The sequence below is a fragment of the Micrasema longulum genome, unplaced genomic scaffold (genome assembly GCF_059751315.1).
Source record: "Micrasema longulum isolate JH-2025_06_02 unplaced genomic scaffold, ASM5975131v1 h1tg000984l, whole genome shotgun sequence".
Lineage (NCBI taxonomy): Eukaryota > Metazoa > Arthropoda > Insecta > Trichoptera > Brachycentridae > Micrasema > Micrasema longulum.
Genome location: NW_028278174.1, coordinates 150,258 through 164,557, shown reverse-complemented (window position 1 = coordinate 164,557; position 14,300 = coordinate 150,258). Strand labels below are relative to the sequence as shown.

The 14,300-nt window shown below is 30.9% G+C and overlaps 1 protein-coding gene across 1 annotated transcript in view; it reads right to left on the bottom strand.

Annotated features, from left to right (window-relative positions):
* Positions 1-14,300, bottom strand: part of LOC148277765 (uncharacterized) — a gene marked incomplete at its 3' end in the record, with an annotated part of 184,750 nt that overhangs the window by 137,473 nt on the left and 32,977 nt on the right. The window lies entirely within an intron of this gene.

The following is a 14,300-nucleotide window of genomic DNA, read 5'->3' as shown; positions in this document are numbered from 1 at the left end:
AACATTGTACACAAGTAAAGAAGTATAAGTCGATTGTTATTCCTTGATAACTTGGAATGTGTTAATGTGAATACTTGCTGTGCGTTAACGAGGACATTCCCACCGCCTAATGTCAATTTCATAAGTCGAAATCTCGAATATTATTATGAAATAAAATGCATGCGAGGAAAACCATTTGTCGTTAACCTTTTCAGCCCGGGTGTACATTTAAATATATACATATTTTGAGATTTTATTTTACTCTCGTGCCTAGTGAAGTTCTAAAGCGGTGGGTTTATTTTTTAATTACTGGAACCCCTAGGTACGTCTTTTTTTGTAAACGTCGGTAATCAACATTACAAGGATAAGTTTGTTTTTAACTTTGACAGCTGGATTCTGGGTGGTTCGTTTGTTTTGGGGCAAATTCCTGTCTTCCTTATAAATGGTTGTGAGGCAAGTTTCAAACATATTTCAGTAAAATTAAATTAATTTGATTGAATAAACATATATTGTAAGATAATAACTCATTAAAAATTTTGTTGTTGGATTATCAGTTAGAGACCCATTGTTTATCAAAAAATAATGTCAAGTAATTTTGAATAAATAAAAGATAAAAAAACATTAAAAATACTGAAAAATTTCTAATAACTAATTTAAAATACACAAAATAAACAATATTGTTTAGATAGGCAGGAATTCATTCAGGTCTGAAAGGGTAAACCATTATCTTGGCAGAACAAAAAAAAATTTTAGCACACACGATGGTTGAGAAAGCTTCAGAATCCCAAACAAAAAATTATTTTTTGTTTTAAAAGCTTATTATAAATTGTTATCTAGTGAAGAAAAAAATTTAAAATATGGTAAAGCAATTTTGACTGATTACTGTTTAACTCGTGTTTTAGTTAAAGAGAAAAAATGAGATCGTATGTTTTCTACAATAGGATACATTGCCAAGTAAAGGTTTATTTTTTAACAATGTAACTCGGAAAATAAGTCTGTCAAAATATTTTATGAGTACTATAATACCAAAAGGTACTAAGGCCGCCATATTTAATTTAATGTGGATTATGATACAAATGTATTTTCTAAGATTATTTCTATGAAAGCATTTTTTTTCAAATTGTATTTAATCTTAGATTCATAAACATATTTGAAAATTACGGTATTTATAAACATTTGCCTCTCAGATGAACACGTTTTGTGATGATTTTAAATTTTTTTTGCTATAAGGTACAATAAAACTTAAAAGTTGTATTTTTTATTTTTTTATAGAGTCTTTGTTCAATAAAATACACATAATGTTAGAATATAAATACATTTTTTGAAAAAACATATTTATCCCAAAAAAATAAATTGTTTGTCATTAGGTGCTCAGACATTAGTTTTATTTATTCTTCCAGTAGCCTTTATTTATATTTTAAATACAGTGTATAATCACGCACGGGTCATGCCTTTGTTTTTTTTTGTAGTTGTAACTTTTGTATACTTATTGCAAAATAAAAAGAAAAAAATATAATAAATAAAAAAAGATTTAAAAAAACAAATAAATGGGTACAGAACACGTATTAAATAGTGAAAATATATTTATTTTGTTAATGATATTTTGAGAAACAAAACCAGATATAATGGTTTTAAATAATTTTTCAAAAGTAGAAAAATAGAAAACAACACAATAAAGTTAAATAATATACATATACTTGAATATATATGAAACTTTAGGTGGAGAAAAAATAGTGGGTGCTCATAAATGCAACCATAACAAGATAAAAAATAAAACAAAATAAATATTTTTAAAAAAATTTGAAGTTAAATCTTGATTATAATGTTTGTTATACTCGCATTACTGTAAAAAAAAATACGCCATTTGATGTAATATAAAAAAACATCAACATTATTTTCAACTTGTCCAAACGTATGTAGACAAAAGACTGGATTTCACCCCTTATTCTTATTCTTAGAGGTGTGGATCAGTGCTATGCAAGCTCCTGCTGTCACTGCAATCTGTAAAAATCTATTGTGACGGGTCCTCGTGAATAGGTCTCGCCCTCCAAGCCCAGGGCTAGTATTCTAAACGAAATCATAGCGCGGTATAGCGCGTTTTTACGTACTAAATACGCATTATAGCGCGCTGTAAACGCGTTCGGAATACCAGCCCAGGTCTATAAAGAGCCTGGCTACTGTGTGGAAGGCGAGAGTTCATATTTTGTTAAATCTCCCCTTCAAAGTCCAGATCCGTATGAGACTCATTTTATAATGTGAAGCATCACATTCACATAGAATGTGTATAGGTGTTTCCTCGTCTGCAATGCCGAACTTACATCTAGAAGTTTCGAAAAGGTTCATTCTAGCAAGGTGTTTTTTCAATTTGCAGCGCCCTGTATGGGCTCTAGTGGTAACCTTCACTTGGTTTCAGCTGAGCTTCATTAGGTCAAAAGCAAAACATTGCAAGTACCCTTTTATCAGCTTCTTCGCAAAGTGCTGACCAGAGGAGCAAATTTAGGCAACCCTCGATAGAGTTTAGGGCCTATTGGGGCTGTCTTAACTCGCAGCCTTGCCAATTTATCAGCTGCCTCGTTACCGTCGATGTTTAAGTGTCCAGGTACCCAAACTAATGTACACTCACCGACACAATTAGGCGCCCGTAGGCACTCCAAGGTTAATTTAGAATTGATCTCGACAGAGTTCATTGCTTTTAGAGCAGGCTGACTGTCTGAGAGAAAATAAATTCTTTGGACTTCCCCCCTTAGGGAGTTATTTAGATGAACATATTAGAACTTAGATTAGGAACACTTTAGAGAAGGTAATGGGGAAGTCTAGGCATTTACAGGGCTTTGATCTGTCATAATGAAGGTTTCGGCTCTTTAATTAACAGAAATCAACAGATGGATGAATTGAAGAAAAGCTGATTCTTAAATAGGCAAAATGGTGAACGTTACACAGTGTGTAAAGTGGCCACTTAAAACAGCTAATGACAGGTCACAAACTCTGTAAACGCCTAGATTTCCATATTTTCTTCTCTTAAATGTTCTATATCTCTGTTGTAACATGTTGATGCAAAAATATTTTAGTTAGGAAATGATATGTAAAAATGCGTGGGTGTATTGTGTTTGATGTAAATCATCCATAGATAATTCTCACATCTGGTGCAACATGATATAAACGTACATCATAGTGTTATATTTATATATTACAGGAAGCACACTCAAATATTTTGAAGTAGAATAAACTAATGCTATTGGATTATTGTGTTCCACAATTTGTTAATTGAATTTTATGATTTGACTTTGCTGTGTAGTATCTATCATTACCTAGTTTTGGCGTTTGGCTAACCATACTTTAGGTTCCGGGGTCGATTTCCATAAAATATAAAATACTTGTCATTAATCTTTAAAGACAACGGGAATCTTGGGTACACGGTGTACAGAAAACCGAACCGATACGTGCACGCTGATTCGCATCAACATCCAGTGTAAAAACGAGGATTGATCGAATATGCTGGTAACGAGAGAGACGTGAACACGTGAACATTTAGAAGAACAATATAACTATAGATTTACCGATGCTGATATTTTTCATGACAATGAATGTATTCAAGTCAAAGGTCATATAAATATTGAGAAAAGCAGATATTTAATTATTATTATTTGTGTATTCTATATTTAATATATTTTACATTTATTATAATTAACATAATTTGAATTACTGCCTTAAGTGTAAACAATTTTTTTGGTGTGGACATGGGTGTCTTACACTAACATATAAAGAAACTGTCAATGCATTTGTGCATACTGTTTGTTTACCCAATAAAATAAAATAAAATCGCAAAGGGACAGAAATTGAGTAAAACTACAAATGCGTTATAACGTAATGGACACGAGAAAGAACGCATTAGTCAAATTCTAAAATCGCAAGCTGCGAAGAAGATTAATATTAAAGTTCCAACAAAAAGAAAGGGCTACATACTTACCATATGTATGAAATGTTACTGATACAGAGGAACCTCTCATAACGAGTAATTCGCAAAACGAGAAAAACAGATTATGAAAAAAGTACTCCCTTAATGGGCGACATTTCGCATGACGAGTGACGCAGAAAGGGGAAGTCCCACCTTAACGTCACTCACTTGTGAGCCGGGACTTCCACGCCAGTGCGCCAGTCTCTGGTCAGCACTCGTTTCGCTAGCACGTTAGTGTCGCGTGTGAACACACATTTTTCCAAACTTGTGTTCAGACATTATTTTTATTTTTTTGCGCAAAGTTTAATAACCTTTGCAGAAATGTCCCTGAAGAAAAAGTCACAAGAAGATATTCATAAGAGCATAAAAGTAACAGTATAAATGAAACATAAAATCGTTAAAAAGCGAGAAAGTGGCCATACGTTCTACAAATGTATTCAATAATAATGCTGTGTTACATTTTCATCCTATTTTTAAGCGTAGGATAAAACAAATGTCTAGACAGCATCTTGCTCTAGAATGAATTATTTCAGGAAAAGAGAATTGATTATTCGTCATTAAGGCTAAGTTCAGATGACCTCGCGGTATAAGATCATACTAAACAGTGTTATCGTCTACATAGCCGCGCGCAACCGCGCGGGACCGCGTATCGACCTGTTCAGTTGGTCTGCGCGGTTTGAACGGACGTACGTATAGATCAAAGAAAAATGAGTAGCGAATACGATATTGTGTCTATCGATCTGCTTATCTCTATCATTTTTGATGCCAGACTGCCACGCGTACATATCCGCGTGTCGACGCGTGAGGGTAGCATTCACATGACGGGATATGTACGCGCGGCAGTATCGTCGACAATTTTTTTTGCAAATCGAAATCGCATCGCAGGTTGTTACGCTCCTTTACAATTTATAAGTATTTAATTTTATTTGAATAAACCTTAAAAATAAATATAAATTAAGTATTTTTTCGGCATAGAAAGCATTATCGTATTTTACATTGATGTATATAGGAAAATTTGTTTCGCTTAACGAGTGTTTCACATGACGAATAAGATTTTGGAAAATAGAAGATACAGGAGAGATTCTACTGTATTGGACAAACAGGGCGGTACAGCAAGGAAAATAATTGACGAACACATAGAAGCTTGTAAACTTAGGCACCCTGAAATATCAACTACAGCGGAACACTAAATTGAAACAGGGCACCTTTTCATCTTTAAACCAGAGATTCTGCATAAACCCAAAAACTACAATACACGAATAATTCAAGTTCACAAACATCCAAATAACGAACAGAGACGGCGCGGTGGGCTTAAACTTAACTCATTGTTCAAAAACAGGCTTATTTATATAAAAATCTTAAATAACGAATTTGATTCCGTATAACGAATTAAATTTAGAATACCCAGGGCCGTAATTATGAACGCCATCTTCATCGGTACAAATCGAGACGATATACAGTAAAATTGAAATTTATTTGCGAAATGTGTTTATTTAAATAAAAGCTTAAAATATCTTCATTGGTAACCAGAAACTGAACTTATTTTTTTTAAATGTACGCATATTATATTTTTTATTCAGAAAATATAATTTAACTTTTTAGATACATTTGAAGATAAATGTTAAATTCCCATCAGAATACGAGCCCAGATTCAATAGCAGACTAACTTAGCTGTTTTCACCGCCTCCACAACGATCAAAGTTGGGTAAAAACAATACTTTAATCGATAATGCGCCTCCTATAGTAACTTCAATAAAAACATTAGCGTGATAGATGTTTTCAAGAAAACAAAATATTACTTTAAAAAACAAGTGAAAATTGCGATGCAGACGTTACAGGGGCAAAATGTTTGCTTATTTTGAATTATTAGCTTTCCTTATTTTTTGGTATTTTTATTTACGTGTATTTTTTCCATTTTTTTATATTCATTTCCTCTTTTAATTTTTTCCGTTTTTTCTTCCTTTCCTGTTTTTCTATACCACATCCTTTTACTCCTAAGCTGTAAGTTATTTTATTAATTTATTTTATTTTCTTTTATTTAGGAAACATACAGTACAGTTACAAAGTTTAATATTTTACACAATTAGACTTAATTCTAATGGACCAGTGAAGTTTCCATATTATAAAGCAATTATATGTAAGGTTAGTTATGAAAGTATAAAAAAGAGAAGGAAAAAGAAAAACATAAATGAAAGTTGTTTAAAAATTAAAATTTAAGTGAAAAAAAGATATTTTAAAGTTTGTAGTTTGTAGTGAGTATTTACAAATGGAAATAATATTAAAAATGAAAAAAAATTGTAAGAGTAATTAAAAATTAAGAATTGAAATAAAGAATGAAAAACATGCTCAAATGTAAAAATAAAATAAAATAGTAATAACATTTTTAAAAAAAAGGAAAAACATAAATACACACATATTTATTTTAAGGGATTCAAAGAAACGATGAGAAGAATCTTTAAGTGAAATATAAGACGATAAATTTAAGTCAATTTAAAAAACATCTTCAAAATTAATGACACATTATAGTAAGAGCAGCAATATATTGATTTTATGTACATATATAATATAAGTAATTAAAAGTAGTTTAAAAGTATAAAAACATGTATGCAGCAGAGAAAAAAGAAGAAATAAAGAAGGAATAACAAGTATAGCAAGTAATCTTTAATATTTGAAAAAGCAATATAAGGAGAAGATTTTAAACCAAGAGAAGTCGATAAAATTTCATTAAAGCGATTTTAGTAGTAATACAAATTGATGTTTTTTTATATTGTTGTTCCTATGTAAAACCCGTAATTGTTCCTATTATTTTTTGTTATTTTGTACGTAATGTTTTTTCAATACGACTATGTTAGTTTCAGTGATTAAATAAATCACAATAAAATTAAAACTCATCGTAGTTCCTTACACTATACTATAAATATATACATACCAGCAGCGAATCGTCTAAATAAGCGATTATGCACAGATGTCCGTTATATTTAACTTTAGGTAATAATGTTTTACGGTAACTATGTTTATTGGAAAATAAATTAAGTAATCGTTATTTCTTACAAATCACTACCACCGTTTATATCTTCCTACAAAAAAATTAAATGCGCTATCATCATCCGCCCTAAAATGTTATCAGTGAACGATGAAACTAACCGATTACCTCAGCTTATTTCTTCGTAAAAAAAGGTACACTATATTTTACGTTTTTAACCCAGTCGTGGTTTTTTAATACTAAAACAAGCTTGCAGATTACAAATATTATTTAGAAACTAGTGTTTCGAAAATGATTTTCGAAGGACTCTTTTTAATTTAAATGATACTGTTAACATATTATGTATCACATAGGACATGTGGCGTTAGAACTGGCTGTTTTTGGCATTATCTATTTTACAATAATTCGGCCATTACTCGATGTTGACATTTTAATCGTAATGGAAATATCTAGTAAATGTCATCGTGATATTTTTTAATAAACTTTTGTACAAGTGTTGTATTCAAATAGTGTAGAATAAAGCTACGTATATCGCAAAGTTAAAAATAATTATTGCTTGAGTTGATTTTCACAGGTCCACAGAAACAATAGCCGTTTATAATTATATTACAAATAATCAAGGAACATTTTTGTATATTACCTGTAAAAATTATCACCGCTCGCCACTGGTACATACTACAAACAACAAAATAACACTGAACTGCCAACTGAAACACAGTATAAACTAACTAAACTAACAGTACACATAATTTACCCCGAAGATGACTCTTGCAACGGAAGCCTAGACATCGGAACGAATTGAATCTACACGGGATCACCCAAAAAAGACGATATATTAAAAAAAACAATGTTTCAGCTGCACCCTACCAGGAATCTAATTCAGGAACTCAACCATGGTAAGCGAATGAGTTAAACACCACGTAATGAGGACTATTGTCCAGGCGATTTGCCATGTAATGATTTTTACTTGAATGTGACCATCGAGTTGAAAGCACTCGTCCAAGGTTCTGGTTCTATTTCACACAGAGAACTACATAATATTATGCTCTTTATCAGGTCACAGACTAAATTTCCCTATCGCCTTATATCTTATAATTAATTATTATACATCCTTTGGGTACTATGAATTTTTAAGCTTGATCATTTTTATAAGTACTTAAAATAAAGGTAAGTATTTAATTTGATAATTGCTTTTTCAAGTAATACATCTTCAAGTATCTTAACATGAGCTATTTAACTTTAATAGCCGTCTTTTAATCACTCTAATTATATTCTGTATAAATAAATTATTTATTAACAAAGATTAATGGAAGGTTATTAACTATTTCGTCAAGGGTTTAATGTCTCAAAATTATCTCAAATCCTTCAAAAGCACAGCCGACTATCCAGCCAGATACCCACACAATAGTTAGAGCAGTTTCAAGGAATATAAACTTAATACTATTTACTGTAAATCAACTTTTATTATTTATTTTTAATATTAATTTGTTAATACATTTTTTTTGTTTAAACTTTTTACAAGATATTTACAATTTGCTTTTAATTCTAACATTTTTCTTATATCCACATTATTCTCTTTTTCCACTTTTGATTTTCCATTGATGCAGGCTTTTTCTTTCTACATGTATACAAAAAAAAAACGGTCGGTTATTTTTTAAATGATTACTTACTATCTTTGTACTTACCTATATTATTTTTGTAAATGTCCCTTGGGCGTGTTGTAAAATCAAATAAATAAATAATATGTATTTGTAAAAAATAAGAAAGGAACAAAATAAGCGACTCACATTTTTTTTCAATATAAAGAAGCGAATATACATTGAAAGACGTCTGGTTTATTTTATTCGCTAATGAAAAACAGGTATAATGCTTCTAAAATTTATATTTTAAGCACTAACTTTGTGGCTATTCGTTATATTTTTAATTGAATCAAACATTGTGTTTTCTACCAACCGGTTTCGAAGCTACATAAGCTTTTAAACATAGTACTAAATATGAAATCTAAACATGTGGAGCTAAAGAAGCTGTAGCTTCTAATCGTTCCCGGTAAGGGCTGGTCTGAAAGTCATAAAAAAGATAAAATATCGTTTTAAATTTAATATTAAAACTAGAATTCTCTTCTTTTTTCAAAAAATGATAATACAAAAAGCATAATTTTAAGTAGAAATAAAGGAAAATGTCACAAAAATGTATGTGATTTACAATGCTTGTATTTTTTTTCAAAATCAAATAATTAAAATTAGAGTGGGGTTCAAACCTTGGACCTCTAATCCTTGAGTCCGCAATACTAGCCACGGGACCACAACCCGATTTCAACCCGTTCTCCATCTCTGTTGTAATTTGATATAATATGTATTATGTATGTTAGTCTATCTTTTACCACAATGTTAATGATGCTTAATATATACAAAACATCCTATTATCCATTGCCTTATAAAACAAATGTTTTACTATCGCGTACATAATATTATGTAGTTACTTCTCTTTACATGAAAAGTTTTGAATCCAAAATAAACCTTCTAAAATAATATCATTTCATATAAAACAGGCATCGGCAAACTTTTCAAGCCTCGATCGTAGCTTATTGGGTTAGTGGGAAATTAAGGAATGAGGAAATTCTAATTACATCATCCCCTTTTCCTCACCGGTGGTGTGTTGGGCACTGTATTGGTAAACGTTTTTCGGAGTAGGATCTGGGACGTATGGTCGAGGAATTTCTCAATTCAACTCAACTCAATTTGGAACTATTGACCGACCGAAATGAGATTTTCGGCCGAAACTTAAAATTATTTGAATAAGTTAAAAGTCACTTTAAAACGCTAAAAATGATGCGTTTTTATTGTTAACCCTTAAGAGTTAATTAAATTTTACTATAATTATAGTTTTTTATTTTTAATTTTAGGCGTTTTTTGTTTCATTGTTATGTTATATATATAATATCAATTTCTTCCAATGAGGAACTTCAGCCCTACGGGAAATTGGATGGATGGAAAAAAATTGACAATACTGTGAAAGGTAAAATAAAAGCTTTTAAAGATTCTATGTTTTGGTATAGCGCGGTTTGATTGTAAAGACATTTTCATTTTTTGCTTAATTATATTTTTAAAAACCGACCATGAATATGCTCAACTTAAAATTCCGGGTTTGATTCCCGGTGAGAACACAAAAATTAAAATGTGATTATTCTCAAGCTTGGGTGTTTCATGCTGTAATTCGCCACTCTTATTGGGCCTCCGTGGTGCAAAAAAACTAATTAAATATATTTTTAATCAACTTAAAAACCAAATACATTTTCTTTTGTTATTGCAAAAGTGGCCTAGTAATAGTGAAAATGTTCAGTGCCACGGTAAATTAGATATAAAAAATATTTTCTTACGTGTTGTAAAAATTAGAGCAATTAATTCTACGGCGAAGTTTCTCGAAATGTATAACATTAATAAAAATAAACTACTTTGAGCTACGTCGCAATGTCTTCAGAATCAACCGATGATAGTGTCGTGATAAATTTTCGGTTTCCAGGAAGCCAACTCACCAATCAGCATAACTCACCGACTAGAACTAGTGACGTCACGGGCGGAGTAATTACAATACTTAAAAAAATCATAGCGCTGTTCGCTGATAACACGATACTTGAAAATATTTTTTTTTGCTTAAAATATTTAAAAAAACCTTTATTTTTCCTCATTAACTGTACTGTCGGCTGTTTTGTTTAAAACGCGTAATTTGGTTTGTAATTTTTATTGCATAATACATGAGCTCACGCCGGGTCAGGAATTCGCACGCGGGCCGTAATGTTGTGCGCCCAGATCGTAACAACACCCACGAAACATGAATACGCGGCCTTATCTCTTCTGTAATATTATATTTCGTCGAGTAGGCAAAAACATGCGTTTTACAGCACAAAACAGGACGTTTAAGGATGTTTAACACCTTCAGTCCTGAATTAATTCCCATGGATATAACGAACGTTGTATCCCACGTGCCCTATGAAATCACCTAACCTTTTGAATACCTAGCGTCAATACGAACTATTGTCAGAATTCGTTTTTACATAGATCGTGTTTCACTTTAACAGCTTTTTTAACCATATAGATATCTATCATACAGGAATACAATTATTTAAAAACAGTGTATTGAAAACTTTTAAATAAAACTCTCATTGATCCCTTTTTCTCTTACATTACATACATTCATATTGTTATTTTTAATCAAATTTCTCTACTGACATTTTTAACTGATAATATCGCTTTAATGAAATTTTATCAACTACTTTTGGTTTTTAATATTCTCCTTTATTGCTTTTTTGTTTTTTTTACAGTAAACATAAGTGATAAAACAGAGTATTAAAAAAATAAAGCATTATAACAAAGCAATGAAATACATATTAATAGTAAAAATAGTAAACAAAAAATCCCACAAAGGCATGGCCTGTTCGTGGGTATCCAAGAAAATGTTAATGAATTTTCGCTCCTATAATAAATAATGGACAGTTATAATATTTTTGTGTTACGTAAGAAAGAAAAAAAAAATATTTACTATAGTAATTAAAATAGGAAATATAAATATTTAAAAAAATTCGGCTTCAAAATTTACTAATTTCTCTCTTGTATTTTAAATAGGCTTTAAGAAAAAAATACCAATCTCAAAACGATCATAAATTTAAGTTAATCGCAATTAAAGGAAAAATTGATCGGTGGAACAAAAGTTTTGTCACTTTTAATGCGTATATAAACGTATCGAGGGTTTCTAGACCCATCGGTATAAACCGATGTACTTACATCAAAACTTGATGGTGGAGGAATCGGTAGTGTATCTTTGTAGTCGGTCTGAAGACTTTTATCTTCAACTATACCGCCACGGTTAATATATTACTTCATGGCCTTCCCATCATAATCGAGGCCCAGGTCCGTTGGCAGGGTCGATATAAAACGTTTGCTTTGAAGGTTGTTTGAGAATGTAATGTTTCACTGTCCTTGGTCTGGTGCCTGAAGCGTACGACTGACCACCTTCCCTCATGTAACAGATAATTGAGGTACCTTACATTTAGTGTTATCATGTTTGTGTTCAGAGCTCGTATTACAATGGCAAATTTAAGGCATTTAAATTTTCTATTGTAATTCGGAATTTATCTTCAAAGTAAAATTAAGTTTTATGTATGAAAATTTAAGTTGAATTACAGGTTACCGACGACGATACTCTAAATCTTCATACATACACATTTTCATACATTAATATAGATTTTACTTTATACTTTACACCGTCTCGATATGTACCAATGTAGATAGAGTTTTTAATCCCGGCCCAGGGCCCCGATTACAATGGGAAGTTAACAGAGTAATTTTTGACTGTCAATAAATAAAAACCGATATTTGTGTACGAGAATGGGTATATTTTCATAAATATATTTAAAATACTTTCGTCGGTAACCTATAATGAAACATGTTTGCATATTCTGCTTTTCATATAGATAACTCAATTTTACTTTGTAGATAAAATTTAAGAAAAATGCCCAGGTGTGGATAGAGGTGCGATGACGATGCTTCGTTTACCACGTGGTCTAATGGTCAGTGCATTTGCCTACCATCCGAGAGGTCTCTAGTTCCATTCATTTGACATAAAATATTTTTATAAATACGTGATTTTACGTTAGAATATTTCATATTCTGTTCAGTAATCTGATCATAAGACTGATCATCTTACCTGCATGTAACAAAAAATGATAAAGATACCAATTCAGTGCCTTATGTATCATTAGTTGCGGAAAGGGAAACGAAGAAGAGGATGAGTTATGAAAGTACTTAAATCTCAAATTTCGCTTTTATTTGAATATACGAGTACCCTCGGGCTAAAAGGGTTGAGGACATTAATCTCTCGCTAGAGGACCACATTCCGCCATGTGTATTATTTCTGCATTCTTTCATAACACATTTCGGACTGTAATTAACGGTCTAAGTGCTAAGAGCAATATCATTTAATATTTAATGTCCCGCGTAACAAAACATGATTTAAGATTAAAAAGGATTTATTACAGCGAGTGAAGGATTTAGAGGCACTCATTTGAGCCCAACGAACAGTTAATTCCTCGTGTAAATATACTTAAATTATAATATTATGGAGATTATATCGATTTGAAAGACTTCAGAAGGCAAGCGGATTCCATGGCACGTTTTTATATGTTTGATATTTGATAAACAAAATCATAAAATTTGCAAAATATCAATAGCAAACAGTATGTTTAAAAATGCTACAGTATTAGGCTGTTTATAGCCACATTAAATTTTAAAATGTAAACAGCATTCATAAAATAACATATTTATACAGATCATTACCAACATAATATCAAAATTCCCAAATTCCATACAAGTCATGGTCAAAATAGCTTTGTCTTCAAAGGTGTAAAAAATTATAATAATCTTCCCAATGAACTAAAAACTATTGAAAATAATAAATCAATAAATAAATTTAAAGTTAATCTAAAGATTTTTTTTGAACACGTGTAAAAACAACATTAAATTTTAATTTGTATGAATGTATCATTGTTTTATATTTTCCTTTATATATTCTATGTTTTTATTTTTATTTTTCTTTCTCATGCACTCGTCTTTAAAATTATATAAACTCCTATAAATAAACAACTAAAACAGTGTAAGTCGCTCTCCGAGCACAAGAGTTAGTTTCTTTTTTTGGAAAGTTACAGTGATAACATTTACTAGATGTGTAAAAGTAGATATGTTTAGAATTTTACAAAAACATGTACTTTTTATGAAATTTAATGATAATAAAAAATAAAAGTAAAAATTTGTGTAATCGGACAATTTCACAAATCGGGAATGACGTTGAAAATATATTCAATATTTATGGCAGATTTTTACAATTCTAACTACATAAAAAAAAACATTAAAGTTCACTTTACTTTTTAAGAGAAAACGCGGTTTGACTTTTCTTTATACAAACGTATTCCCCTATTTTCTCCCTGGATTATGGCACTACTGCAGTGATTTTTGACTACACTATTGAAATTTATTTACCATCGACTCGTCTCGATCATTATTTTTGATAAATTGTTTCTTATGGGAGCTAGGACCATCCAAAAAACCCTTAAAAGCGCCCAGCTTTATCTGCTGTCTTTGGACGTACGGTATCCAAATATGATAAATAATTTCGAAAAACGGAAAAGGTACGGACACAAAAAAAAATTACAATACTCTTTCTCAAAAAAAATAGCAAAATCGATTCAGTTTTGAGATACGGAAAACGGGACAGCGAAACGTCGATTTTGTCGGTATAGTTAGGCACAATGAGGCATCCTTGTAAGTCGAAATACAAGTGTCAAAGTTGTACATTTTACATTTATAAAAAGAAATGAAAAGTTACATTTATAAT